This window comes from Dromiciops gliroides, chromosome 3 (genome assembly GCF_019393635.1).
Source record: "Dromiciops gliroides isolate mDroGli1 chromosome 3, mDroGli1.pri, whole genome shotgun sequence".
In the NCBI taxonomy this organism is placed as follows: Eukaryota; Metazoa; Chordata; class Mammalia; order Microbiotheria; family Microbiotheriidae; genus Dromiciops; species Dromiciops gliroides.
The window spans coordinates 129136713-129163089 of record NC_057863.1 but is presented as its reverse complement, the minus strand read 5'-3'; positions in this window follow the sequence as shown (position 1 = coordinate 129163089).

The window sequence follows — 26377 nt, the reverse complement described above, 5'->3', positions numbered from 1 at the left end:
GCACCGGCCCTGGATTCAGGAGGACCTGAATTCAAATCCGGCCTCAGACACTTAACACTTACTAGCTGTGTGACCTTGGGCAAGTCACTTAACCCCGACTGCCTCACCCCCCCAAAAAAAATAGTTGAGTAGGAATGCAGGTGTACATATTACAGTCTAACCTCCATGTAGTCACATGGATGAAGAGGGGTATGCACCTTTCTCTCAGAGACTGGCCTATGGAGGATGAGAATGAAGGAGAGACCCATCAGAGGGACACCACTTCAGCTCTGCCATACAACATAATCATGGGTTGCATATATGTAGGGAAATCTCCAAATTTCCCTGGGGAGAAAGTATTCCCCCCACACCCCCCAAGGAAGAAGCATATTCTCCACCAAATGTTAATATCCCTGGCAAAGCCTCAGTTGTTCCTCCCTAGTTATAACTTTGAATTGAGTAAAGAAAGTTGGAGGGGGAGAGTCTCCTCAATTCAAAGGCTTTCGAATTGGCTAAAGAGGAGAAACTCTGCAAAACCTCACTCTCCATTTTGACCCTGACTGCCTCCTTTCTTACCTTCTTTTAGAGCTTTGCAGTTTTGAGAGGAATTTCCTCAGAACCATTCTTTGAGAGGGGTAGTTATTTTCAGCATACAGAAGAGGAACTTGTGACTTGGTTGTGACCAACCAAGAGAGGTTGGCCACACAGGTAAGTGGTAGAACTTTAAAGACGAGAACCCAAATCTTCTACCCTCAAATTCTCTTCCTAATACACTACATGAAATGATTATTTCTATTTCTATATATATATATATATGCATATATATATACACACATTTTTAAAAGCTTAATGTGAATGTTATTTGCAAAAATTGAAAGCCAATATTAAGGGAAAACCCACCAGAAAATAGCCATCATTTGATTTGGCCTGGGAAAAATCATTTAACTTTTCTAGATCTCAGTAACTTCCTCTGTAAAGACGAGGGGAATGGAATTTGAGAGTCAAAGTCCCATTTAGCTCAAAATCTGTATGTCTATCATTGTCCAAACAATTAATAACTAAAATTAAACGTTGGGGTGGGAGGGACTAGATCCATTAGGTCATCACTGTGGAGAATTCCTGGTATGGAAACTTGTGTCCACTCAATTTTTTTTAAAGAAGGACGTGGATGGGGACTGGACCAGGAATTTCAGTAGTATTTCCAAGTCTGAGTATAGCCTTGTTCAATCATTTCAGTCATGTCTGACTCTTGTAACCCCATTTTGAGTTTCTCTTAGCAAAGATACTGGAATGGTTTGTCATTTCCTTCTCCAACTCATTTTACAGGTAAGGAAACTGAAGCAAACAAGTTTAAATGACTTGCCCAGGGTCACACAGCTAATAAGTGTCTGAGGTCAAATTTGAACTCGGGAAGAAGAGTCTTCCTGACTCTAGGCCTGATACTCTATCCACTGTACCACTCAACTGCCCCCTAGTATAGCTAGTTTTACATATATAAATATATATAGTATAATAGATAAAATATGTTATGATCACACATACATGCATACATGCATGTATGTATATATTTATAAATGTATATAAATCTATATGTGTGTGTAATATGTATGCACACATAAATATGTATATGTAAATATGGGCCAATGTGTATATATGTATGTGAATATGTATAAATATATAAAAATGCATATGTGTATATACAATTCCCTCCACTGATGCAGGTCTATAACTTTTTTAAAAATTTTATTTATTTATTTATTTTGGGGTGAGGCAATTGGGGTTAAATGACTTGGCCAGGGTCACACAGCTAGTAAGTATCATGTGTCCGAGGCCATATTTGAACTCAGGTCCTCCTGACTCCAGGACTGGTGCTCTATCCACTGTGGAACTAGCTGCCCCAGTCTATAACTCTTACACAATTATGATTTGCCAATGTTCACATAATTAATGTGTGTGTCAGGGGCACTACTTGAACCCAGTTTTTCTTAATTCGAGGCCTAGTTGTCTATACACTAAGTCATATTGCCTTTCAATTATCTTTACAGAACCAGAATTCACTTCAGATTGCAATACTAGTCAGTCTATTACAGAAGGCAGTGGTATCATACAAAAAATGGCTAGATTTAGAGTCAAAAGACCTGGATTCAAATTCTGACTTCACCCCTTACTCCTCCTGTGACATTGGCAAAATCACTAGACCTTTCTGGGCTTTAGGTTTCATGTAAAATGAGGGGGTTGAACTACATAGCCTCTGGTGGCTCTTTCTTAGAAGCAGAGGATGTGAGAGCATCAAGAATTCTAATTAAGAGAGTGATTTGTTCTGCCTGGAGGAGGGTGTACAAAGCCCGAACCATTTACATAAGGTAATATCTGAAACTCATTCAGAACCAAAGTCATCTCTCAATAAGGAACAATTTTGTCTAAGTATTGTACTAAAGCTGAGTGAAGCAGAGAGACAGCCTCAGAGTTAGAAGGACCTAGTTGCACATCCTGCCTCTAATACATATTGATTGCATGATCTTGGCTAAGTCACTTAATCTCTTAGTGCCCCCAGAAAACTCTCTAAGACTATAAATTGCAGAGAAGGTATAGATATGCTTTGCCAGAGAAAGTTCCTCGCCAGAAGCTCCTTAATATCAAAGGACTTGTGGCTCTGGTGAATTAAAACAAAACCAAAGAAACAACATGTTACAGCAAAACCCTAAAGTGCAGCTATGGTTAGAGAATGGGAGAAAAACAGGCTTCAAGATAATCAAAGGCAAGTCCATTGTCACTAAGAAATACTGAAGAAGAAGAAAAAAAGTAATAAAATGGAAAGCTGCAAAAATTTTTACTTATCATTTGCTCATTCCTGTAAGTGTGGGACCAGTTATTAGTGGGTTTGGGGTTTTGTTTTGTTTTGTTTGGATCTTCTAAATTTACCAGTCATGGAGATTGCTCCCCTTCATGACCACTTCTGGATTTCCTGGGGAGTGTGTGTGTGTGTGTGTGTGTGTGTGTGTGTGTGTGTGTGTGTGTGTGTGTGGCTTTATCTGAATTCTCCATTAACCCAGGGAAGGCTGTGATAAATGCAAACTCTAACCAGGATGAGTCCAGGAACAGCTCTGTTCTGCGGTAGGTGTGTAGTTCAGTCACTGGTGGTCTCTGTACCTTTAACAGCTCTCCCTTTATCTGTCTGCCCCTGCGGCCCACAGCTGTGCCTCCTGATGGCCTGATGGACTGAATCTTGTACCCTGGGACACCGGCAGGGTGCATCCATTACTCATTTGTGACAATAACCAATTGAGTAAGATGTAGAACTCAATTCCAGCAGAAAGACCTATAATGTTGGAGTCAGGAGGTTATCACTGAGGGACTTGCACCTTGGTCCTTCCCCCTCTTATCGAGAGCTTTACAGCCTCTGCTGGAGCAGCATCTTGTAAAGCTGAGGGCTGCAGATTTGGACCCAGATTAGCATACATCTTCCTAAATGGTACTACATTTAATTAAAAAGTAAACCTCTGTTAATTTTTTTAAAAACTGACTTCAAGGCCAATAGTATACACACTAGAAACCAAAGCTATGGAAAAAGTGGCTGGGGGGAGGGTGTGGGGTGGAGAAATCAATTTCTTGAATGACTACCAGTCCCAGTCATCTCTGACCCTCTTCCTCTCCTGCCATACAAACAAACAAACAAACAAAAAATATTAATCACTAGAGACTGGGAGTTCCCTTCTCCTGACATCTAAGGACATTTTGAATGAGCAAAGAGAACCTGGTCTTTAACCCTTGAAACACATGTACTATAAACAACGCACTTATTCAAAAGCCGTCTATCTCATCAATGTTTGGGTCATTTGCATCTGTGTGGGAAACAAATCTTGGTGCACCATCATAGCATTTATGTAAGGAAGAGTGAGTGAATAAAGTCTACAAATATATATTTGCCATCTTACTAAAATCTTGACTCAATAGAAATTATAAATAAAAAGAGATAAAAGTTATATAATACCTTAAGTTCTACAATGGGTTTTACATGTATTATTCCCATTCAATGCTTACAATAACCCAGTAAGGTTATTATTATCCCCATTTTAGAGATAAGAAGATTGAGGCTGAGGTTAAGTGACTTGCTCAGGGTCATGTATCTAGCAAATTGAGTCAGGATTCAAACTCAGGTCTTCCTGATTCTAACGCTCTATATACTGTACCACATTGCTTCCAAATCTTGAATTAATAGCCCAGAGGTGGGGGAAAACAGGTGAAGGCTACTTGCAGTAAAAGTGTGTATCCTTTTCAAACATAAATATAGAGTTGTAATTAAAATTTTCTACTTGCCATTGAACCAACCTGTGGAATTTACCAATATTATTGAAATGAAATACATATGCCCAAAACATTTCATAAGGATTTATATAAATCAAACAGCTAGAAATTAGATACCCTAAATGCTTAATTACCATTGATGCTAAAAGTAGATCACAATCAGCCTGCTACTAAATACCACATAAGCAATTTAAAAATAAACATTATCATAGTTGTAGGTTTTTTAAAAAACTGCTCATCATAAGATGCATTGATTGTCAAATGCCATTACTGCAAAATAAAATTGAGAATACCTGGAAAGAAATTAGAAGGTCAAACATTTTATTTAAGTACAGTTTGTTGTCACTTTTCAGCTGTGTCTGACTCTCCATGACCCCATTTGGGGTTTTCTTGGCAAAGACAGTAGAGTGGTTTTGCCATTTCCTTTTCTGCCTCATTTTACAGATGGGGAAACCGAGGCAAACAGGATTAGGTGACTTGCCTAGGGTCACACAGTTAGTAAGTGTCTGAGGCCAAAGTTGAACTTATGAAGATGAGTCTTTCTAGTTCCAAGCCCAGTGCTCTATCCACTATGCCACATAGCTGCCCAAGGTACAATTTAAGATGGATTAAAACCCAGGATAATTTTTGTTAAATTAATGTAGTGGTGAACCTTTATCTCCCTGTTTGATATTTCACCCAAGTTTTAGTATCATAGCCTTTCTAAAAGTTAAATTAAAGATCGATTCTCTATTAATTGTGAAATTTCCAAATGCTTGTAATCACAGATAACATTATACCATTTACAGAGTCCCTGGAAGACTATAAATTCAATTCAACAAATTAAATAAATATTCATTAGGTGCCTATTGTGTGCAATGTACTAGGAACAGTAATATAAATGTAGTTCCTCATCTAGGTCTCACTTCCTCAGCTGTCACTCACAGTGGTAGGTCAGGTTCTAGAGGTAGCAGACTATTCCTTCCCTCAGAGTTCTAGGAGTAAGCCTGAGGAGTTTGAAATTTCTCTAGTATTATATTTCACCAGCTGCTATTCTAAGTATGCTTATCAATTAACATCTCCTCAAAATTAATCAACAGATTCATACGATTTGACTTTCAAAATGGTTATTCACTTAACAGGCATAGAATAGATAGTTGTTGGCAAAATATTCTCTTCTCCCCTCAAGTCTAGGGAACACTATCGTACAAGTACATATAGATTTCATAGTAAAGTATGCTCAAGCTCAGAGATCACATGTAGCATAGGGGTAACAACTCTTGAATTTTGGAAGTCCTTTTCTCCTTTCATGGAGTCCTCATAAAATTTCCTTAAGGTGTAGCTTTTTGCTAGTCTCGGAGGGCCAATGCCTATGTAGAATCCATCGTTGCACTTTTGTCCTCCCTGCCTGTTTTCCCTGAGTCTAATTTCTTTTTAACCACTTCTGAGACACCAATGCAAACTCTGATGTCTCTCTGCCTTTCAAAGTGTACAAGATTGTCCTCTGGCCAATGTTTGGAGGGGAACTGAGAATCTGAAACTCCCTCTGGGTTCACTAGTTAGTCTATTTCCTCCCTCTGGGACAGAAGCAAGGGGTTGGCTTTCTCATGGCATTCCCAGAAGCACATGAGCCTTATTTGCTCAAATTCCTTCTCTGATATACATAGGCCCAGCGGTATGTCTAAATCTTTCAACTAATCCCAATACATTTCATATGTGTCCTCATTTGACTTCATCCAATTATTCAAAAGCACTTTTCCCCTCCTACTTTAAGAATTTCTTCACTCCTGATTAATGCCTTAGATTGAGTGATTTATTTCATAGAGATGTTTAAGTGGCACAGTGAATAGAGAGTCAGGTCTGGAGTTATGAAGACCTGAGTTAAAATCTAGCCTCAGACACTCACTAGCTGTGTGACCCTGGGCAAGTCACTTAACCCTGTTTGCCTCAGTTTCCTCACCTGCAAAATTAGCCAGAGAAGGAAATGACAAACCAACACAGTATCTTTGCCAAGAAGAAATCCCCAAATAGGATCACAAAGAGTCAAAACTGAAATGACTGAACAACAATAACAACACTGATAATCACATTCCCTTGTCTCAGAGGACTTAGACTCTAAAAGGGGAATATGACCTGTGGCTGGGTAAATTCTATACAATCTCGAATGTTATTAAAGTAAAAGATAAGTCTAGACAGAGTGCTATGGAAATGTCACCTAAACTGATCCTTAAAGGATGAGAGCCATTTCAATAAGAAGAGAAATAGATTTTAATTTCCGTTATGACAGATAGCCATCAGAACAAGACTGAAAGTAGTAGACTTTGGCTGCAATGTGCAGATTACTGTAGAGTGAAATGCCAAGAAAAGAAAGGTGAGGGTAGATTTTGATTTAATGTCAGGATAAGGAATTTATACTTCATCCTGTAGACAGTAGGGAGCCACAGAATGTCTTTGAACAAGATTTGAGTGCTTTACATAATCAAGATTATTTGGAGAGCTATTTGAAGGATGAATTGGACAGGGAAGACAGTAGAGAGAAGGAAACAAAATAGAAACTAGAATGCTAGTGCCGTCAAGACATGAGAAGGACCTATACTAGAATGGTGCTAAGTTTGATGTAGAAAGGAAAAGGACTCATCCCCTGGGAGTAAGAGAGTCAAAGATAACTCTGATGTTTTGAGCCTTCGTAACTAGGAGGATTGTAATGCCACTAGCTGGAATAGGGAAATTAAAAGAAGACTTAAGTTTCAATCAAAAGAGAATAGCTTCCCCCCAAGGTAGGGTAGGAAAAAAAAGTGTCAAAGAGGGGGTTATCAACATTGTTCAACAAGGACAATGAATGCTGAGGAAAGACCATTGGATCTTTAGGTGGCCATTATTTCTGTAGAGTGGGAAAGACAGAATTCAAACTGCAAGTGATATAGGAATGGTAAAGCTTCGAGACTTTCTCAAGGTTTACTAGCACCTGGGCATGGTGATACATCCCTGTAAACCCTGTTATTGACGAGGCTGAGGATCACTTGAATTTGGAAAGTCTGAGCTCCAGTAGGGTTAAAGTTTATTAGTTGTCCAAACTAAGTCCAGCACCAGTGTGGTAAACCCCTGGGACTTGAGGTGCCACCCAGCTGCCTAAGGAGGGGCAAACAAGCTCAGATTGGAAACAGCAGGTCAAAGCCTCTCTGCTGATTAGTTTGAGATGGTGAATGGCCACTAGATTTCCAGCCTGAGTAAGATATGGAGATCCAATCTTTAAAATAAAATAAAATAAAGAATTAAGAGGAGGGGCAGGTAGGTGGCACAGTGGATAGAGCACTGGCCCTGAAGTCAGGAGTACCTGAGTTCAAATCCGACCTCAGACACTTAACACTTACTAGCTGTGTGACCTTGGGCAAGTCACTTAACCCCAATTGCCTCACTTAAAAAAAAATTAAGAGGAAGAGAGACACTGGACAGAAGGATGAAAGATTTCAAGATATAGAAGATGTATCTTATATGGTCACCAGAAAGAAAGTAAGGCCAGATGCCTGAGAGAATGGAGTTAAAGGTATGATGCAAAATGATGGAATAGTAATTGTGGGAAGTGAAATAAGTAGAGATGAAAAGGATTGCAATGCAGCAGTGAGACATCAGGAGGAGCATGAATTTTCAATGGATACAGTCAATAGAGTTTTTAGATTTCTTTTCTCAGTGAAATCCACATCTATGGGTAATAAATTGATCTAACCATTGTCATCAGAAAAGAAATCAATCAACCAGAATTTATTAAGTACTGTCTGTATAATAGGCCTTTGTACTAGGCACTGGTAACACAAGGGTAAAAATGAGACAGTCCTTGTTTTCAAGGAGATTACATTCTACCAATATAGTTGTTTGTACCATGTCTTTCCCATTAAAATGTGAGCTTCTTGGGGCAGCTAGGTGGTGCAGTGGATAAAGCACCGACCCTGGATTCAGGAGTAACTGAGTTCAAATCTGGCCTCAGACACTTGACACTTACTAGCTGTGTGACCCTGGGCAAGTCACTAAGGAGGAGACAATGTGTTTCATTTTAGACATTTTGGGTTAGGGTTTATTGTCTTTCTTTGTATCTCCAGAGATTACCATAGTGCCTAGAACACAGTGTTTAATAAAAGCTTCTTAGCTGACTTCTTATTGAAATAAAATTAGTATGTTCAACAGAAGGTAGGCAGTCAGAAATTCAACCCATGGGAAAAGTTCATTGATATTTATATCATGGACACATATTTGTGGTTGTGACTTGTCCAAGGTCACAAAGCTGGTTAAGCAGGAAGGACAAGACCCAGAACTCAGGTCTCCCAAATGTTTGTACAGTATTTTTGTCACTAAACTGAGTTATTTATTGGCAGCATTTTTGTGGCTGGTTGGTCATTCGAATAGTCATATGGAAAGTGTACTGCATCACAGTATCCCTTCTAAATCAGCTTTTCAGGTCATTTCCAAGTGAATTCAGCTTTGTGAAAGACACATTTTGGAGACTATCATATACTGAATTAATACATTGTTGCTACTAGTTCTTTTATGAACAGGGTAGTTATTTTCATCTGACCATAATAATATAATCATATTTCTACCTTAAGTCATGCAAGATTAAATGGTGGTTCAAGGTCTCATCCAACCATTATTCTTCAATGAAAAAAGGCAACTTTGTGAATTCACATATACACAAAAGCATGGGTTAGTTAGGTGGCATAGCAGATAAAGCACTGGTCTTGGAGTCAGGAGGAACTGAGTTCAAATCTCACCTCAAACACTTACTAGTTGTGTGACCCTGGGAAAGTCACAACCCCAATTGCCTTAAACATCCAGGACCATTTGTAGTTCTGATGTATATCTTGCCATTGGACCCAGATGGCTCTGGAGGAAAGAGTAAGGTTGGTGACCTTGCACAGTCCTCCCTCACTTAAATCTAATTCAGTGGGGGCAGCTAGGTGGCACAGTGGATAGAGCACCAGCCCTGGAGTCAGGAGTACCTGAGTTCAAATCTGGCCTCAGACACTTAACACTTAACTAGCTGTGTGACCCTGGGCAAGTCACTTAACCCCAATTGCCTCACTAAAATTAAAAAAAAAATCTAATTCAGTGCAAATCATTACATCACCACATTATCATGGTCTAAAACAAAGGACAAACAAAAACATGTATGTATGTATTCATATATATGAAACTACATATTGTTTCTATATCTATCTATCTATCTATATCTATCTATCTATCTCTCTATATATATCTATAGCTCTCTCTCTATCTCTCTATCTCTCTATATATCTATATATATAGTTTCACACTATCTGTGGTAGTCCAACTAACCCCCTTGATTTTCTGGGCTTGGTTATTATTCACAGCCTGTCTTTGATCTACATTCCCCCTCCTTCTGTCTGGTACCCCTACCTATTTCTGGGATCACTCCCCATAGCTGGAAATTGCCATGCCTCATTCCCTGTCTATGACATCAGAAGTGGAAAAACAATCGGATATGCTCGTCTCTCTATAGAAAACATTTGTTCCTCTTCCACATCACTGAGTACCTTGTTGTATTGTTCATATATGAAACTAAGAGGAGTTGTGGAAGCCTAAGTAACAGGCTCAAATGGCCGCCTTTAATGGAATCATGCATTCCCTTTCTCTTCCTGTCATGGCTTGAAAATTATCTCACCTGAGCAAGATCGATACCTCACCCCTCCCCAAGAGTTAAATTCATAGGATCATAGACTTAGAGCTGGAAGGGATTTTAGAAGTCAGCTAATCCATATGATGAAACTGAGGCCCAGAGAGATTAAGTGACCTTTCCAAAGTCACAAAGCAAGTAGCAGAGCTGAGATTTTAACCCAGGTCCTAATTATTTGTCCCACTCAGAGATATGGTTGTATCCTTGACTCTTCAGTGACTTTATCCCTTGTTCCTGGGTATCTCAAATTAACCCATAAACTTTGTTTTGTCTAAGCCAAAAATCTATGGAAAAGGGCCTATTGCTTTCAGCATTTACTTTCCAGTTTTCTTCTTCTGTTCAGATATCTAAGTGTTCAAAAGCAAATTTAATAAATCTGGGACACTACTCCAAAGCTTAGGTTGGCAAGACAAAAAGAGAACTTGCACTTTTTCTCAAAAGGAATAAGAATAAGAACAAGGAATGGCAACAGTGGTTGGAGGATGGTTACTGTTACCTTCTGAAATGCTCACAATACTGCAATTAATTTGAAATGGGTGAAGCCCTCATTGGTATCCTTTGTCTTATCTATCTGACAACACTGCCATATATTCAGTGCCAAGAAAGGTTAATGGGTCTACTCAGCTACTTTGGTCTCATTAAAAAAGGAATTTTCCCATTAGTTGTCACAAATGAGGTAGAAAAGTATTATTTTCTACTTTTTATCAGTGATAAGAAAATTATCCATTTCTGAAAGTCACCCAATTAGTCAGTTTTGAAAGATAAACATAAATGGGTTTGAAACCATCACTACCCTAATTACCTCAAGCCAGAAAGTTCAACCTGAATTAGGAAGTCCTCTTTGAAGGGAGTACATTGAATGGAGTGGAATATTTTAATAAATTGTAGGAGAATTTTTTAATCCAAAGGTATTAAACATGTAGAAGGAGTAACACATCAAAAATCAATCTTTCACTTGTACAAACTGATGCAAAATGAAATGAGCAGAACCAGGAGAACACTGTACACAGTATCAGCAACATTGTGTGATGATCAACTATGAATAACTTAGCTCTTCTCAGCAACACAAGGAACCAAGACAATTTACAAAGATGGAAAATGCTATCCACATCTAGATAAAGGACTGATGGACTCTGAAAACAGATCAAAGCATACTTTTTTTTTTCATTATTTTTCCCCTTTTGGTCTGTTTCTTCTTTCACAACTGTGACTAATATGGAAATACCTTTTACACAATTGCACATATATAATCTGTATCAAATTGTTTACCATTTTAGGAAGCGAGGAGGTTAGGGAGGGAGAAAACTTTCAAACTCAAGATCTTGTAAAAAATGAATGCTAAAAATTGCCTTTACATATAATTGGGGGAAAACACTATTATTTTTAAAAAGGAATGTTTCCCTTTCCACTGGTGCCTTCCTCTTCCTTCAGACATACACAGGACTCCACGACTTGACCCTTCTGCTATTTCTATCGACTATCCTAATTTTTTTCCTTCCTTTCATAGTCAAGACTCTTAAAGGAAAAAAATGTTTTACACCTGCTCTCCATTTTATCACCTCTTTTTCTTGCCCCTGTGCCCTCAGGTAGAAATCTTCCTCTACCATTCCACCTAAACGGCTCTCTTGGAGATTACCAATAATCTGTTCATTATCAAATTTCATGACCTTTTTGTTGCTCATTCACCTTGATCTGTCTGTAGCTCATGACACTTTTAAACATCTCCTTTCTAAAAGGCTGCTCTCCTAACTCTCCTTTACACTCACTGTTTCCTTCACTAGGTGGTGAAATTAATAATTTCATAAATTAATTATCAATTCAATTAGATCCTCTCTTCTTCCTACTAGTCCTAAAATGTGCATTTGTCAGTCCCCTCTCTGTTTTCTCATTTGGTCTTTCAATTATTACCTCTATCTAAGTGTCTCTCAAGTATATAGACATAAATATACATCCACATATATGTATGTGTTTACATATTTGTATTGTGTCTGAGTACAGCTCTAACTTCAACCTCTCTCCCAAGCTACAGGCTGCACTATGTCAGAGCCAACTTGAACTAACATGTGCCAAAACCAATTGTTAAATTTTGAGTATGAGCGTTTACACTTCAGAAATCAGCAAATGTTACAAGTTAGGGCTTAATTTATTGTATTATTGATTGCTTCCACTTAATAAAATGATGGGGAAATATTAATAATTCATATCAAACTTTCAAAATGTGTCATGAGTATATATTTTTTTATTTTCGGAAATCCTGTTGTTGAATATTTAACAGCATACCCCTGGCTACAGACTTAACATTTTTAACTGAATGCTAGATATTAAGGCCTTGATGCTTTACTATCACCCCAAACCCAAATTGTCTAAAATGAAACACATTTTCTCCTCCTTAGTTCTTCTTTCCTACTTCCCAATTTCTTTTCTTTTTTAATTTTTGCAGGGCAATGAGGGTTAAGTGACTTGCCTAGGGTCACACAGCTAGTTAAGTGTCAAGTGTCTGAGGCTGGATTCGAAATCAGGTCCTCCTGAATCCAAGGCCAGTGCTTTATGCCCTGCTCCACCTAGCTGCACCCCCAATTTCTTTTAATAATACTATCATTTGGGGTAGCTGGGTGGCGCAGTGGGTAGAGCACTGGTCCTGGAGTCAGGAGGACCTGAATTCAAATCTGGTCTCAGACACTTAATAATTACTAGCTGTGTGACCCTGGGCAAGTCACTTAACCCCAATTGCCTCACCAATAATAATAATAATAATAATAATAATAACAATTATACTATCATTTTCCCATTCATTAACCCAGAAGGGCCATAGTAACAGAGCCCCATAGTTATGAGTAATGACTAAATGGAATAGAAATAGACTTTAACCTAGAAATCGAACATCCTCAAGTATAGAAATGCTATAGGGTAGGTATGGTCACATTCTAGAGAAATAATATATAATGAATAAAAACAAGAATTTTTTAGTTATGATTATTTTTTTTGCTAGGCCTTGGTATTTTTCATGTCATATAGAAAGCAAAAATTCTCCATGGATGACATACTGGTCCACCACAAAGTCAAGACTTGGGAAATTGGGGCAGCTAGGTGGCGCAGTGGATAGAGCACCGGCCCTGGAGTCAGGAGGACCTGAGTTCAAATCCGGCCTCAGACACTTAACACTTACTAGCTGTGTGACCCTGGGCATGTCACTTAACCCCAATTGCCTCACTAAAGAAAAAAAAAAAAGACTTGGGAAATTAATAAATGAAACTTTTAGTAATAGTGGGACCCACCCGGCAATAACTCATTTACTGATTTGAATTGAATTTGAGGGAATTTTGCCAAAGAAAAATAGCATAATAATTCTTAGTCACTTTGACTTTATCCTGTGGCTAGTTTTTATAGTTTTCTTTAGTCTTTAAATATCAATTTCCAATGTGATTATTAGTCACGTAATCACATCAGCAAAACATTCTGAGAGCTTATTATCCATTCATTTGTCTTTAATATTCAAACTTTACACATTTTCTTTTTTATAACTGATCTATGGAAATAGGCACTTAACAGAGGTCATTACCATCCTTTTAAAACAACTAAGTTGAGGAGTGAAGCAGCTTGTTGTCAACTCATAATTCAAAAGTAAGCTTATAGACTGATGGGAGAAATTGGAACCATACATTAGAGGACTAGAAATTTGCTCACATGCAACATTAAAAAATAATGAGGGAGCTGCAGTAATAGTGTAATGGGAAAAAGCATTAACTGGAAATTAGAATACTTGGGTTCTAGTCTAAGTTCTGCAGCTTACTTGGTGTATTACCCTGGACAAGTCATTTTATTACACAGACTTAGTTTCTTCATGTGTGAAAAGAAGTGGTCACAATTCAATTCTAAGGTCCTCTCCAACTCTAAAATCCTATGATGGTGTGGAAATTTATTTTTATTTGGGGACCCTACCTTTAGGCTGAGATTAGAAAGCCTTAGGCCCTCAGGGTCTCTTCCCCTCCCCCTCTGCTTCAGCTGAGCCCAAAAGCCGCATGGGCTGTACAAGATGCCAGGTCAGACAGCTGGGGGGAAAAGCCCCCAGCTCCCTCCGACATGAGCAGAGCTATCTGAGAGATCTCGGATAGCCTGTGATGAGGCACAATCTGCTTGAGCACCGCCCCCCCACCAGCCGCAGCCCTGGCTGGCGGATTAGCTTGGTCTGTGGGGGCGCAGGAAGCCCTGAGATTTGAATGGAGAGAAGAAAAGGTATATATAGACCTGGGGGTTAGACTCAGGGGATCGGACTAGAGACGGGGCTACAAGGATGCAGACGAAGACGAGAAACTAGGAGCAGGGAAAAGAGAGGCTGAAGGGCAGACCTACGGAGCAGACAGACAGAAGATCGGTGAGAGAAAAACATGGGTTCAGCAGTGGCAGTAAGGAGGAGAGAAAAGTTAGAATCGAGGGGATTTACAAAGTGAAAGGGGCTCAGAGTTAGAATAAAGTACCTGAGTGCCCTGAGGCAAGCAGCGGCTAAGGCCCTTATTGTATTCAAGAAGTTCGAAGTGCAGCAGGTGGGAAAGAGATGTAGTGGAAAGAGACCACAGGAAAGAAGTCAGGTTGTACATTTTATTTCCCTGTATTCTTTTTTTTTTTTTTTTAGTGAGGCAATTGGGGTTAAGTGACTTGCCCAGGGTCACACAGCTAGTTAAGTGTTAAGTGTCTGAGGCCGGATTTGAACTCAGGAACTCCTGACTCCAGGGCCAGTGCTCTATCCACTGCGCCACCTAGCTGCCCCTCCCTGTATTCTTAATTTTAAATAGTATCTCATAAATAAACTCTGCTTTGATTATTTAGTTAAGAGGCTTCTTAATATTTTGCTTATCAATTTGGGAGTGGAGCAGTGTGGTGGAACTTTATAAACGGTCCATGCTAAATTAATAGCAGTCAGATAGCCAGCTAGTCAACAGTCCCAGAATTAGTACCCCAATCAAATTAGCCCCCAATTTAGCCCTAGTCAGTAAAAATATTTTCACAATGGTAAATTAAAGTTGTAATGACATCAGTGAGTTAATGTTGTTGGTCCTTCATTCTCGAAGAGGGCCGTGACATCAGGGTGATGTCATTACTTACAGTGAATTGGATTTAAAAGAGGCAGGGCTGTTACCAGCCTCACTCTTTCCCCGAGAGCCATCTGGGTCCAATGGCAAGATATACATCAGGACGAATAGAGATGGTCCCAGATGTTTAAGGCAATTGGGGTTAAATGACTTTTCCAGGGTCACACAAATAGTGTCTGAGGTGAGATTTGAACTAAGTTCCTCCTGACTCTTGGGCCAGTGCTTTATCCACTATGCCACCTAGCTGCCCCAAATGAGAAAGAAAAAACAAACAAAAAGTGAAGATTGCTAAAATCATCAGCTATTCTAATTTATTTTATTCTATTTTTTAAAGGCTGGTTCTCACTCTGTCATGCAGGTCAGAAGTGTAGGGGCTACTCATAGGCTTAATTCTACTACTAATCAATAATCATGTAGGAATTTTGACTTGTTCTATTTCTTACTTGGGCCATTTGGCTCTATCTTAAGCAACCTGGTAGCTCCTTCTACCCAGGGCTTTATGATATTAATACTGAACTTAGTGGGGAACACCTAAGCAGCATAGCACACTGCAGCTCAAAACAATCAAACTCAAGAGATCTACCAGTCTCGACTTGCCCAGTAGCTAGGATTACAGGTGTGTACCACTATAGTTGGCCATATTTCTATTAACATTATTTTTTACCTATTTGCCAAATTTGCAAATTATTTACAAATACTTTTGCAAATAACTGATAGGCCACTCAACTTGAGACAAGGGGTTCAGTCAGCGACCCTTCTCCAATTGACTTTTGCACTTGTTAGGTGTTTTCATTAGAACTGTAGGATGATAGTTCTACAGCTAGAAAAGAACTCAGAGGACAGCTAATCCAAGTCACTCATTTTACAAATGAGGAGACTGAGGCCTAGAGACTTTAAGTGACCTGTCCAAAGTCACACATGAAGTAAACTGTCAGAGGCAGATTTCATAGTCAGGACTTTTTCTTCTGCAGTAATGTAACAGAAGCAAATATTGTTCTTCTTTTCTAACCTGTTCATCTCATTAAGGTCATGAATGTGACACACATCAATCTATCCTCAAATTTTTGCCTATGCTCTCTCTCTCTCTCTCTCTCTCTCTCTCTCTCGCTCTCGCTCTCGCTCTCGCTCTCGCTCTCTCTCTCGCTCTCTCTTTCTTTCTTCCCCCCACTAGGGCAATAGGGGTTAAGTGTTAAGTTACTTTTGCCCAAGGTCACACAACTCGTAAGTGTCAATTGTCTAAGGCTGGATTTGAACTCAGGTCCTCCTGAATCCAGGGCCGGTGCTTTATCCACTGTGCCACCAAGCTGCCACCTAGCTCCCCACCCACCCCAGACCATGGTTTCTTAAACACCTTAAAGAGGTAAGAATCTCTATGGCACTTTTACTAAGAATTATCTATGTCCATCTACTTAAGCCTCTTGGATAGGAAGAGGAAGTGAGCTATGAAATGATGTCCCCTTTGCAAGGAACCAAAAGGGGTTAGCTGAGAAGTAAATGAGACCTCAAGCTCTTTCTCCCACTTTTGCTTGGGCTATGTGATTTCTAGAACCTTAGGAAGAAAGAACTTTTGCAAGTAAGAATAATCACTCATTTAATACATATTGGGCCCCTACTAAACAGGTGCAGAGCAATTTACTAAGCAAAATGGAAGTTGCCATCTTTCCCCCCCAAAATCTTGCCCCTCTTTCTAATATATCTCTTTATGAAGAGGGTATTATTTCCCTACCAGACACTCAGGCTCAAAAACCTTAATACACCTCTCCTCCTTAACTTTCTATTGCCAATGCTTTCTATGAGCTGCTCCAGACAATGTGGCATAGAGACCTTGACTCAAAAAAGGAAGATGTGGGTTCAAGATTGCTGACCAAATTAATACTAATGATTAGAGGGAGGAAAAAAATTATTATCATGAAAAAAAAAATTACCTGAATAGCAAAAATTCCTAAAAAATTCTCTATGATTTTTCCTTCAACAAATTCTTCTAGAATGTTTTATACATTAGTTTGATATATACACTTGAGATTAGTTTACCTCTACTTAATGCCAAATTTAGTGATGACACATGATTGGTTTAGCCCATTGCAGCTCAGAACATTAGAGATGGAGCAATCTGACAGCTTCCTCAATAGCAGGGATGACAAATGTGTTCCACTTCACTTGATACTTGTTTGTTGATTTCAAAGAAGCATTTGGTTCAGCACAGAAAATAAGAACCTTAAAATTGTCTCAAAAGTATTTTCCTAGTATATGGTGAGATCATATAGGCTTCCACATATAACCATAAGAGGTAACTTTGCTTTAAAGATTTGCTGAGTGTTGACATCAAGAAAGGTGACCAAAAGGAAGCCATGCTCAAAGGCATTTACCATTTCTATCAGTTATATCTTCTACCAAGTCCAAATAGAAGAATTCTGTGTTGGTGGTTACTATAAGGATGAAATGAGATAACATGTAAAATGCTCTACAAACCTTAATGGTTATTGTTATTGTTATTAAAGAAATTCCATAGATGCTCCTAGGTACAAATAAAATTGTAACAATTACATAAAAGCTCAAAAGAACAGGACCTTCTCAATGAGATTCATGATCATTCAAAAGAGATTGACCAAACAATTCATATATTAAAGACAAAGGAGATAAAAAATATGTATTGCTCAGTTCAATGTAATTGGAAAAAGCACACACATTTAGTTAATCAGTACATTGTTATACTAGGAAGAAAAAAGTATTTCCTTTTTCTTTATTAGTTATTGCCAATATGTGGTATAATCAAAAAATTGATGAATTTGGAATAAGTTGAGTCTCAGAAACTATATTTTTTCATCTGTAAAAAGGGTATATTTTTATTACCTACAAAACAGTATTGACATACGAACCTTGTAAATGCTTTCTATATAATTTTATAAAATGTTAAAACACCATAAAATATGTGAATTATTATTAACATTTTGTTGTTAGATCTGAGCAAAATTACAGCAGTGCTATCAAACTAAAATTAAAATGGACCACTAATTCATACATAAGGACCCCTGCTGCCCACGTAATGGCATTTTTAAAAAATGTTATATTATCTAAGTTATTTTTAAATTTTGTTAACTGTTTCTAAATTACACTTAAATATGGTTTAGTAGCACTTGGGAGTGTTGTGAACTATATGTGACCTGCAGGACATGTCTTAGACACCTTTGTGCTAGAGCATGCTGATTATCTTATTTCTTAATTCTGTGAAAATAAAGACAATAGGGGCAGCTAGATGGCACAGTGGAGAGAGCACCAGCCTTGGACTCAGGAAGACCCGAGTTCAAATCCAGCCTCAAACACTTGACACTTACTAACTGTGTGACCCTGGGCAAGTCACTTAACCCTCATTGCCCCACAAAAAAGAAAGAAAAAAGAAAATAAAGACAATATTTGCCATGAAATTCATACCCTAAAATAACTTATACTTCTGAGTAATTTTTAAAAATTATATATGCCATTTGCAATGGCAGCTTAAAGACATAGACATGTTTATAATTGCTTAAAACAAAATATAATTGCTTTACTTTAGATCCAAATCATGCCCTGCTAAAAATTAGGAACCTTTGTTAATGCAGTAGCAGAATTCCAAACTCAATAGGTTTATTGTCTATTCTATTATATCAATCATTTATGAAAATATAAATCAATAAGAGTCACAATGAAATTTCCTTTAATCCTCCAAATTTGACATTGAGCCACAAAGACTTACTCTGTAGATAGAAGTTAGTGCCCTGTTCCTGTTAGTGCTAGCCAGGTTCTATCCAAGTGGTCATTTTATCCATACTGTATTTCATTGAAATGTTCAAAAAATAGAAGTAAGTCAGTATTTAGGAGGTTTGCCACAGCCAAAGTCCAGAAAATTTATTTATATGCATGAGGCTATCTTCTCATTTCAAAAGTAATAGCAGGCTTCTTGATGCTTGAAGGAAAAAACAACATTAAAGGAAACTGAGAATCCCAGATTTGGTTTTCCATGTCTCATTTGACTTTGATAAAACAAAAAGAGAAAGTAAAAACAAAATTATTATAATCAGTAATTACAGGAAGTTAAGTAACCTGGATAGGCAATATGTTTAATAGGACAGCAGTAAAAACTACCTAAGCTTGGAAATTAATTTTCTCAAATTATACTTTAATAAAGGATAAAATTGAAATTCCTACTGGTAAAATTTATTTATTTGGGGAAAATAGAAAAATTTGAAATTGATTAGGAGATATCCCACAGAGAGTTCATCATGTAAAATCCAATGCTAATTGAACAGATTGACACCTCTCCCCCCAACCTATGGAGAAGAATCAAAGACAATCTTGACAGTGTAGAGAAAAGGCTATTCAGAAGTAAAGAGAAAAGCAAAGATAAATTGAAGATGAAAAACACATATTTTTGTTTTTGACACCTACTCTGCCTTAATCTCTACTCCTACAACAAGGACTGGTCCTACCTTCAAATTACACAGTTTGTCCTATTTTCTGGGCACTCTTTCTGCCTTAAACAGCTGATAAGAATAAATGAAGTCAGTTCTAAAGAGAGGAAGTGATTTTGGTGATTAGGGGTTAGAAGAACAGTATTGATTGATGTGTTATTGGTTGGAGGGCCATATTGAGAGCAGTCATCAATGGTTAAATGTCAGCCTTGAGGGTGTATTGAATGGAGGTCCTTAAGGGGTCAGTTCTGCACCTGGTGCCATTTAATAATATCATCAGTGACTTAGGTGATTCAATAGGGATCATGCTCCTTAGGTTGGGTTAGTGGATCTAGGAAAGATCATTTAAAATCAGAAGGAACTTCTCAAGTTGGAGAAAAGTATAGATAGAAATGAACTGAAGTTTAACAATGAACAAGTAGGTAAAAGGTCTCTTCAAAAAATAAATACCGTGAATAAAAAATAGGAAAGTATTACTATAATCCCTCCAAACTCCACTCAGCTGTAATGTGGTTGGTTTGTCCATAAGCATGACTTCGGTTGGGTTCCTTTTCATATTGACCATAGTGAAATGAGATGATCACGTATCATATCTGTACACCTGAGGACATGTATATTCTAAACCTCAGTCTATGTTACTTGGAGATAATGGTCTCAGGTTAACTCATACAAATCCAAACACCTAGAGATATAGAGTCTTCAACTTGTAAGCTCCTATATAAACCTATCAGTGATACATTGCTATGGAAGGTGTCAAAAAGAGACGGTGGGGGAGGCCTATTCAATCAGCCTGTACCTTTATCACCCCAAGTGACAAAATATATTGTTAAAGGTTGTTTAGAAACTGTTGCTCTTGATAACTTTTGGTAATTTCCATGGTAATGATTCATGTTGATATGCAATGTGTAATTCTGCATCTGGGGCTTTGCTTTGTTCACTTGTACTTTTGAGTCACCAAGAATATCCAGAAAAAAGAATTTACATTACATTTGAATGTAGTGAATAAAGATTTGAAGTGAATATCAGGATCTGGATTCTAGACCTCCTTCTAACATTAATTAGCCATGTCATCCCAGGCAAGTGTGTGACATAGCTGGACCTAAATTTCTTCATCTATAATAGGAGATCATAATTACATGTACCACAAAAGCCAGTGGGAGGACCAAATGAAATAACATCCAAAATGCTTTTCAAACTTTAATTTGTTCCGTTAATGATAGATAGTATCTATAAAAATAGATAGCTATGTGAAGAGAAAGAACTAGAGTCTCCTCAAGACTTTAATAACCAAGGGGTTAAACTGGCTACATTCAATTTAAACTAAATGTGGGTAACAAGGTAGGGTCCTCTGGCTATGGCTTTGAAAGCTTGGTTCCTTTGAGAGTACTGGAGGGAAGATACCAGGTTAGAAAGTCTATAGCCCCAATACAAAGTAGAAAACATTTATGACAGAAGGGCCTACTTACATAATTATGCAGTGGCAGGTAAGGTTGTATCTCTCTTGAAGGACACACACACACACACACACACACACACACACACACACACACACACACACACTGCTTCCTCCCCAGGGCAAAAGTGAGGTGAAGTATTAGGGAGGTACTGAAGAGATAAGATTGTGAAACAAAAGGAGGTGTTTAAGAACAGGTGCAAAAGCAGGTGTTTGAGACCTCCTGAAACCCAGCCCAGCAGGGTAACAGGGCATCAGGGAAGTATGTCTGAAGGACAGAGCTCAGGAAGCTGGGTGGCTACAGCTAGCCTGAGGAAGCAAGGAGGGTGGTAGCTATAGCAATTTGGATGGACTACAGCCCCATAAACCAGTAATACAGAAAGCTTTGGTTTAGCAGATGCTTTGACCATGGAGTAGACTTAATGCTAATAAAAGCTTTCAGAATTTGAATCTCATTAGATCTGTTGGTCTTATGAGGCACTTACAGATTGTGACTTTGAATGGTTGAAACTCCTAAGTTCTAAAATTCTATGATTTTATTATTTTCATGAATAAATCATCAATTATCAATAATAATAAAAAGAAATCAAATTAACTTTTATTGAACACCAAATACTGTGGGAGACACATGGTCCCTGCCCTTAATGGGCAGGTAGTCCAATAGGGAGACAGATATATGTGTTTTTAAAAAAAGATAATTCCATATTATTTTGTACAGTTACTTAAGCAACGAATGAGTGGAAAACATTAGTGTTTCCAAGCCTGGAGACATTGAAACTATTGCCAGAAATGCACAGACCTATATATGTTCCAAGCATCATCATTTTGACTCTATGTATTTTTTCAATCAATGACTATTAATGGTGCAATCACTGACATGTGGGAATCCCTAAAAGTTTTTGGAAATAAAAGGAAACCTCATACTTTAAAAAGTTGGGGATCACTGGTATAGGAAATAAGCACTTCTGAGGATTGAAAGTATTATGGGTTGGTACGGTCAAGAAAAGTGTCAAGGAGAAAAAAAGACTTGAATTGAACAAATTCAGATGAAGGGAAGGGTGTGAAGAAGACATCCCAAAAGGCATAGCTGTAAAACAAAATTCACTATAATACCATGTAGATGTAGATACTTACAGATTTTGACTTTTCAAATATAAGAAGTAGGAGGGATTTTAGACATTTATCAACACCTAGTACAAGGTGTCAAACATGTGGTCCACAACACTGCCAGTTGCTTCTTGAACCACATCAAAATATAATTGGGAAATAGTTAACAAAATAAAATAATAAAATATAGATAATATTACATTTGAAAACTAAGTGTAAATGCAGCCTGCAGAGATCCTTATGTATGTTTTATGTATGGTTTAGAAGAAATAGAGATTTTTACTGGAGTTGGAAACCTCTGATCTACTTCAACTCCCTCACTTTAAACATGAAGAAACTGAAACCCAAAAAGGAAAAGTGATTTATCCAAGGCTATACAACTAATAGGAGATCAGGGATTAGAACCCAAATTTCCTAATTCCCAGATTATTATACCATACCTATTGATAATCATTAGTCTGATTAAAATAATGAAAATAATATTTGTGATTATTATTGTAATTATCAAATGAGATAGTATTTATAAAGTCCTTATCCTTAGCACCATTTCGGCACATAGCAGGCACTTTATAAATGCCCATTCCCTTCCCTTAAAGGATCAAGTAACAGATGAGGATGTATGAATATAGAAGAAAAGGCAAAAATTCTCAACACCACAGTCCATCCATATGAAGGTTAAAAATTAAGTTTAACTTCTTTTCTTACATCCCTTAATAGTACCTCACCCTTGGAGGCAGCTAGGTGGCACAGTGGATAAAGCACTGGCCTTGGATTCAGGAGGACCTAAGTTCAAATTTGGCCTCAGACACTTGATGCTAGCTGTGTGACCCTGGGCAAGTCATTTAACCCTCATTGCCCCACCAAAAAAAATAATAATAATACCTCACCCTTAATAGTACCTTATGGTGCTCGCCACACCATAAGTTTGTTCATTGAGCAAGTTTTTATTAATCATCTTTTATAAGTCAAGTGTCAAGCTAGGCACTGGTGATCCAAAAACAAAAAGAGATGTTCTCTGGCTTCAGATAGCTCACAGTCTTTTGGAAGGAAACAACATGTGCATAGACAAGTAAATGGACTATATAATTTTCAGTGCATGAGGGCTAGTACTTGGAGGAATTAGGCAAAGACTCATGTAGAGAGCAGCCCTTGGAAACTAGGAAATCTGAAAGGCTAAGATTAGGATGAGGTGTATTCTAGGCATGAAGGACATTCTGAATAAAGGTATAGAGGTGGGACATAGAATATTCTGCACAGAGAATATGCTATATGTGGGTTTTCTGGCTGGAATTTAAGAATACATTAGGGGCACCTAGGTGGCACAGTGGATAGAGCACTGGCCCTGGATTCAGGAGGACCTGAGTTCAAATCTGGCCTCAGACATTTGACATTTACTAGCTGTGTGACCCTGGGCAAGTCACTTAACCCCAATTGCCTCACCAAAACAAACAAACAAACAAAAAAGAATACACTACAAGAGTCTATTGTTGTTGAGTTGTTCTGACAATGTCTGACTCTCCATGACCCCTTCTGGTGTTTTCTTGGCATAGATATTGGAGTTGATTTGCTATTTCCTTCTCCAGTTCATTTTACAGATGAGGAACTCAGGCAAACAGGGTTAAGTGACTTGCCTAGGGTCACACAGCTAGTAAGTGTCTGAGGCTGCATTTGAACTCATGTCTTCCTGGGTTCAGGGCTGGTGCTCTATCCATTGTACCACCTAGCTCTCCACACTATGACAGTAATGTATAGTAAATCTGGAAAGGTAGGCTGGAGCCAGTTTGTAAAGGGCTTTAAATAATGAATGATATTGTATTTGATTCTAAAGGCAAGAGGGCTTCATTGGAGCTTCTCAAGTAGAAAAGTGACAAAGTCAGATTTTGCTTTAGGAATATCAAATTTGGCAGCTGTATGGAGGATGGATTGGTGAGACCTGAGACAAGTAGGCCAATTAGGAGGCTACTGGGGTAGGTCAGATGAAGGTCTGAACTAGGGGTAGTAGCTGCAAATGACCAGAGGGGATAGATATAAGTTATGTTGTGCACATGGAATCAATAAGGCTTGACAATTGATTGTGGATGGAGGGTGAGAGTAAACAAATATGTTAAATTTAAATTAAGAGTGTTAAGTAAACATGTATAATATCTATCCACAGTGAAGCTCTCTAAGCTCTACACAGAGTTATGGAGGTAGGAATCATAGGCAGCAACAGGTCAGCCCCAAATCTTGTCAGGAAATCCCTGCTCCTATCCCTTATATACAGAGTTCTGATGAACTCTTGATGATACAATTTCTGGGCAAATATTCTTCACTGCTCTGGGAATAAAGGAAGGGGAGGGGATAGAATAAAGAAAATTCATAGAAGTTATTTTGTTTTAAAGACCTTGAAGAAAAAATAAATTTGACCACCTCTGAAGTGTTAAGAAACCCAAACTGTGAGTAAGCTCTTGGGAACTCATGACGCAATCACTCTAAAAGACCTCCAAATGATGCCATAGGACAATTCCTGGAGCAGCAAACCCCATAAAAGAACGTCCTGAGATCATTTTCCAACCAAAGACAGGTTAGAAGGTCAGAAGGAGGGAGCTGCTGTGCTGAGACAGGAGTGGAGCCCAACCCCAAAGTCATGCTGACACAGATCCGGTCCTAGGCAGGTCGAGCCAGGGAAAGAGACCTCCAGAGCCTCTGAATCAGCTGCAGCACCAGTATTTTCTGGAACTAAGCTCACAGTCTGGGGAGAGGGCTGAGCCCTTGGCAGGGGAGAGATTATAGGGATCTCTGCTAGTGCTGAGGCTGAACTTGGGTTTTTCACCCCTGCTTGGGAACCAGGAAGTTGGCTTGAGTAGCAGTGGCCCAGGTTGGGGAGGGGCACAGGCTCATCCAAGCTACCAACCACAGCACACAAACTTTTGCTGTCTGGTTATTTAGCAAGTTGGCCTGGTGTTAACTATAGACCTGAGAACAGGCCAGGCAAGAACCTGCCCCTCCTTAAATAAAATCATCTGGGACCCCCTGAAGCTTGGGATAGTGCAGCCTGAAAACAGTGCCCCACTTTTTTTTTTTTTTTGGTGAGGCAATTGGGGTCAAGTGACTTGCCCAGGGTCACACAGCTAGTAAGTGTCAAGCATCTGAGGCTGGATTTGAACTCAGGTACTCCTGACTCCAGCCAGTGCTCTATCCACTGCGCCACCTAGCTGCCCCAATAGTGCCCCACTTTAAGGAGCTAAAAGTCAAGTAAAAGACAGGCATGATGAGCAGACAAAGGGGAGGACCACAAAAAGTTTCTTTAGTGACAAGGGAGATCGAGGTGCACCCTCAGAAGAGAATAGCAACATCATGGCTCCTACATCCAAAGCTTTCAAAAAAAATACTAATTGGTCTCAGGCCATAGAAGCACTCAGAAAAGGACTTTGAAGATAAAGTAAGAGAGGAAGAGTAAAAAATGGAAAGAGAAATGAAAGGAGAATCATGAAAAAAAAAGTCAAAACCATGAAAAGCCAAATTGGTCAAATGAAAAAGGAGGTACAAAAGTTCTCTGAAGAAAATCATTGCTTAAAAATTAGGATCGAGCAAATAGAAACTAATGACTTTATAAGAAATCAAGACACAGTAAATCAAATCTAAAAGAATAAAAAATAATAGAGGGCAATTGAAAGGGAAAATTGCCCTCATATTCTAGAAGCAGAAGATAAAATAGAAATTGAAAGAATCCACTGATCACCTCCCGAAAGAGATCCCAAAAGGAAAACCCCCAGGAATATTATAGCCATATCCCAGTGCTCCCTGGCCAAGGAGAAAATATTGCAAGTTGCCAAAAAGAAAGAATTCAAGTACTATGGAGCCCCAGTCAGGATAGCACAAGATCTAGCAGCTTCCACATTAAAGGACCAGAGGGCATGGAAAATGTTATTCCAGAGGGCAAAGGAATTGTGATTACAACCAAGAATCACGTATCCAGCAAAATTGTGTATAATCCTTCAGAGGAAAAAAATGAGACTTCAATAAAAAAAGAGGCTCAAGGACCTTAATCTCAGCAGAGTTGGCTCAAGGAGGAATTAACATACACACCCAATTGGGTGGAGTAATATATTTAAACTGGGTAGTAAATGAACTTTATACTCATCAGAATAGGCTTAACCTCATCAGAGGTTAACCTCATCAGACCTTAACCTCATCAGAATTGACTCAAGGAGGGAATAATATACACTCAATTGGGTGGAGTAATCTTTCCAACCCTGCAGGAAAATAGATGGGGAAGGGGATAAGGTGGGTGGGGTAAAAGAAGGGAGGGTAGTTTGGGGGAAGAGGACAGTCAGAAGCAAATCCCTTTTGAGAA